The sequence below is a fragment of the Helianthus annuus genome, chromosome 9, assembly GCF_002127325.2.
Source record: "Helianthus annuus cultivar XRQ/B chromosome 9, HanXRQr2.0-SUNRISE, whole genome shotgun sequence".
In the NCBI taxonomy this organism is placed as follows: domain Eukaryota; kingdom Viridiplantae; phylum Streptophyta; class Magnoliopsida; order Asterales; family Asteraceae; genus Helianthus; species Helianthus annuus.
Genome location: NC_035441.2, coordinates 20,065,267 through 20,070,268, shown reverse-complemented (window position 1 = coordinate 20,070,268; position 5,002 = coordinate 20,065,267). Strand labels below are relative to the sequence as shown.

Below are 5,002 nucleotides of genomic sequence, written 5' to 3'. Positions count from 1 at the left end.
TCCTCAAGAAAATGGACAAGCAGAATCCTCGAACAAGATAATCGTCAATAACTTAAAAAAGAGGTTAGGTGCCAAAAAAGGAAAATGGGCAGAGGAACTACCATTTGTCCACTGGGCTGATAGAACAACTGTGAAGAATGCTACTGGGCAAACCCCATTTTCTTTGGTATTTGGGGCAGAAGCAGTGATCCTGGCAGAAATGGTAATACCGACAGCTAGATCAAGCCTATGGGATCCTGAACCAAATCCTGAAATCTTATGTCAAGAACTGGACACTGTTGATGAAACAAGAGATGCAACAAAGCTAAGGATGGCGGCATACCAGCAGAGGATAGCCAAATCATATAACAAGAATTTAAGGACTAGAAGATTTCAAGTTGGAGATTGGGTGTTGAGGAAAGCATTCCATAATACAACCAACCCTGTCAATGGAAAATTAGCTCCAAAATGGGAAGGACCCTATTAAATTGAGTCAGAATCTGGGAAAGGAGCATACCGACTCAAGAATATGGAAGGGGATATCTTGCCAAGATCCTGGAATGCTATACACCTAAAACTCTATTTCAAGTGAGTTTAGAATTTAATTTCTAACTCAGGATGGTATGAATTCTATCTCTTTTAGTATATTTGATATTATTTATTCTTTTGAACCCAATACTGACTTAAGCATCGGAGGGGTGTTAGCCAGGCTAACACCCACCTTAGTTTACAGTTGTTTTAAAGAATATGATTCAGGATATAGCTCCAGGATACTCAGGATACTTCGAAAGATTAGAGGATTGGCCCCCTCTCTCACGTTTAAGGTGTAACACCCCAAAACCCGAATGTTTATACTTGTCGTATGTTCCTATATAACTTAGTATGAAATAACTAACTAGGCTAATTAACCTAGATAAGTGTGTGGTTAAAAGTCTTAAATGACCAAAATAGTGCAATTTATGTTAAGTGACAAAGATGAGGGGCCAAATGGAACAAGATGAAAGTTAAGTTACTAAATAACAAAACTCTCACACACAAACACACATATCGTGTGTTCGAGAATGAGCAGGACGCTCCCATGGAGCCAAGAACCCTAGCTTCATCCTTTTCATCAAATTGGAAGGATAAATGAAGCTCAAATTCAGAACCGAACGCAAATTTGTGATCAACTACACTAGGGGATCATAAGGTATGCCTTAGATTCTAGATTTGATGATTACCCACGAAGTGGGTTATGTTGTAGATCATGAATTGGTATAAAATTGAGCATGAGTATGTGTTAGATTCATAATTTGGAACATGGATTATGCATGGTTTAGGTTAATTTGATGTTTAAGGGTGAAGCCCGTTTGTTATGGTGAAGATGATGACATGGATAAATCATCTATGTCTAAATTCTTGCTTAAAATTGATGTATTTTGATTTGTAAGATGGATTCTTATGAGGGGAATTGAAAGAAATGTGATACTAGTATGTTTGATGTTTATGCATGTATGATTCATGTTGATTAGAAGGAAGAAATTGATGAATTATGTATGAGATTAGAAGGATATGCATGAACTAGGTGTACACTATGCTTACAAGGTAGTACACATATCAAAAGTATGATGAAATTATGAAGAACTTAAGATTAGATCACTTGTAAGTGATTAATAAGTAGTTATGAAGTGGGTTTTAGATGATGTAATGTAAATCGATGATTTACTTATGTTAACAATGTTTGGAATCATACATGTGTGTGAGTGTTTAAAGAAATTGGATGAGAAATGGTGAATTGTTGTTAGATGAAGTGAACAAAATGTGATGATAATATGTATGATGTTTAAATTTTAAATACCACATGTTGATTAGTAGAAGGATTTGATGAACTATGTATGAGTTTAGAAGAGTGTGCATGAATTAATTGTACGTTATGCTTAAAAGATGGTACGCACCCCAATCGTATGATAAAATGTATGTATTGTCGTCCGTATAGTCGATTATGATGTTGCGGGTATATAATGATAGGTCGAAAGTTAAACTAAATGAACCGTTGACTTCTAAAAGTCAACCGTGTATAAGAAGGATGGTTAGACGAGTTGTCATAATTGTAAGATTAAGGTAAGTTATATGGAGCGTGTTTGACGAATGTGTGTTTAATGCGATGACATGATGGTTTACATGAGTTTGAAATGATATGAATTTGGTCACATGTATTATGCTTGCTAGAAGTAACTAATGAAAGTCAAATAGGAATTATGCGATCGATATGATCGTTAACATGTACAATTATGTATGCTAATAAGAATGTGATTTCGATGACATGGAAGTATAGGAATCATGTCGAGACGGAATCAAGCACGGAAGGCTAACGGGTCAAAAGTGGCGAGGAAACGAGTATGAACATGGACGCACGAGGTAAGTGATTTTTTTGTAATCACTTCTTAGTTGTTTATGTAAAGTTATGTGCAATTTAATTAAGTATGATGATCGAGGTCAAGTAGGAAAGAATTGTATGAGACCGATGAAGTATTAAACGGATCTTAGTTTTGATCCGAGCGAGGTATGTGTGATTAAGAACTGTAGCTAAGTAGTAGGATTGGTTACTTATGCAAGGGAGTCCTTTGTTGTTGAGGGTAGAGCAAAGTTGACAAAAACGCCCTTGATGGGTAAAACAAGCAAATGGTCTTAAAAGTTGATTACAAACAAGCTATTTGATTAAATGAATGTTTTGAAAAAGCAAGAAAGCGAGAAGTATGGTTGTCGTAAGCTAAAGACCTTAAAATGCGCAAATACCCTTAACGGGTCAAAATAAGCTCTTGAGCGAAAATGGGTCAAGAGGATGCAAGACATCTGAGAATTTAATCTTGTATGATATACAATGTTGACATTATTAGGTTCATAAGAAGTCTTGGTCAAACAAACAAGTTTTGTGGATGAAGGCATGAACGGGTCGAATAAATCATAAATGAATGATAAGGCGATAGCGTGTAAGTTAAGAATTTCCTTAATCCGGATATGGGATTTTAAGTTCATATGATAGAATGTGAATTTACAAGCATGTAGGAAGAAACGGGAGGTCAAACGGGTAAACGGTTCAAAAGTTACGCGCGTTTTAGTGCGTACGGACGACGAAACGAACCTGCAGAAAACTGCAAAAACTAGAGGGCGTCGCCGACGGGTAGGGGGCCGTCGCCGACGGGCAAGGGAAAATCAGTTTTTGTGCTGACGGGTTAATTACCTGGCTACGGGTTTTTGGGCTACGGGTAAATGCAAGGCCCGTCGCCGACGGCCCTAGGGGCGTCGGCGACGGCCTTCCCAAGTCCCAAAAGCTGAAATCTTGTTATTTAAGTTAATTTATGTACCGTGGGCTTCGGTTTGATATCCGTGGACTATGGTGGACCTTCCAAACATGATTTTGATGGTTCCATAGATGTTTATGGGCTATAAAGCTAAGTCTAAGACCCATGTTAATAATGTATGATTATGTAAGAGGTACGCGTGATCTAGTACGTGTTCGTTAAAGTATGTACGTATGTAGATGTGTATGTATGCATGTATAAAGATATGTACGAGTGTATGCATGTACGTAACGACGTAGGAAGGGTATGTATGTATGTAGAGGTGTATGTACGTATGCATAAAGATATGTATGAGCATATGCGTGGATGTAAAGATGTAGGAGAGGTATGTCCGTATGTAGATGTGTATGTATGCATGAATGTAGAGACGTATGAATGTAGGTATGTATGTAGAAGCGTATTTATGTATATATGAAGATACGTATGATAGTATGTATATATGTGAAGGCGTAGAAATGTACGTATGTATGCAAATGTGTATTTGTGTATGTATGGGAGTACGTGTGATCGTAGGCATGAATGTAGAGACGTATGAATGTAGGTACGTATGTAGAAGCGTATTTATGTATATATGAAGATACGTTTGATAGTATGTATATATGTGAAGGCGTAGAAATGTATGTATGTATGCAAATGTGTATTTGTGTATGTATGGGAGTACGTGTGATCGTAGGCATGAATGTAGAGACGTATGAATGTAGGTACATATGTAGAAGTGTATTTATGAATATATGAAGATACGTATGAGTGTAGGCATGTATGTATTGAGGTATGGATGTATGCAAGAGTATATGTAAGTATGATTTCGGATACGTTAAGTGTTAATGATATTAATCATGTACCTGGAAAACGAAGATTTACGCAGGTACATTATTGAAGACTCACAAGGGAATGGATACGCTAATGATATGCTTAAAGTTAGAGAGAAAGCTGAATGGAAAGTGTACATGTATTGAGTCTTGTTTATGTATTGTATACTAATGTGATGAATGTATGTGGTGAGTGCAGGTTGTACGAATCACGGGTGGTTATCACGAGGAATAGAGCTCGAAGAGCGAGTCACAAGCTAGATTGTACGGGAATAACTGAATATGTATTATTAGTAATCAGGGCTTATGCTTTATTTTTTTGTAAAAGATACATATTAAAACGTACTTTCAAGTAAGTCATGACGTTAATAATGAAAGAAATTTTATGGCACGAGTTCCCGCTGTGACTTTTTGTCAAATACGAATTAGGGTGTAACAAGTTGGTATCAGAGCCCTGGTTTGAGAGAATCAAGTAAAAGGAGGTGAATACTTGAACTCAAACCGGTGTGCTCTCGTGACCAAGAACCCGTACAATCCAAGACTCGATCGAGGCCTAAATGCAAAAGCGAATGTAAGTATGTATTAGATTATGTATTTGAAGGAAACTAATAGTATGTTATGTGCAAGGTAAGCTTAAGAGTTTGAAGAGGGTGATCCGTGAATGCAGAATAGGATGAACGCTAAGGCGGGCGAAGGTGCAAATAGGCAAATTAACCCCAGGTACACAATACTAATATGTATGAGTACCGATGTCAAAAGAAAAAGGAAGGGGTCTCCTTGGGAGAGTAATTATTAAACGAAAGACAATGATGTGGTCTTGGGGAAGTTTTAGAAATATGCACGAAACTGAAACCCATCTCTCGGGCATAAGGC

General features: G+C 37.2%; 1 long non-coding RNA gene across 2 annotated transcripts; it reads left to right on the top strand.

Annotated features, from left to right (window-relative positions):
- The first annotated feature begins 2,336 nt into the window (after positions 1-2,336).
- Positions 2,337-4,510, top strand: LOC110874177. Of its 2 annotated transcripts, none has more exons than XR_002555705.1 (2): positions 2,337-2,376; positions 4,329-4,510. It is a non-coding gene; the product is annotated as an uncharacterized LOC110874177 (long non-coding RNA). The 2 variants fall into 2 exon arrangements; XR_004866599.1 differs by lacking the exon at positions 2,337-2,376 and adding an exon at positions 4,135-4,237.
- Positions 4,511-5,002: the final 492 nt, after the last annotated feature.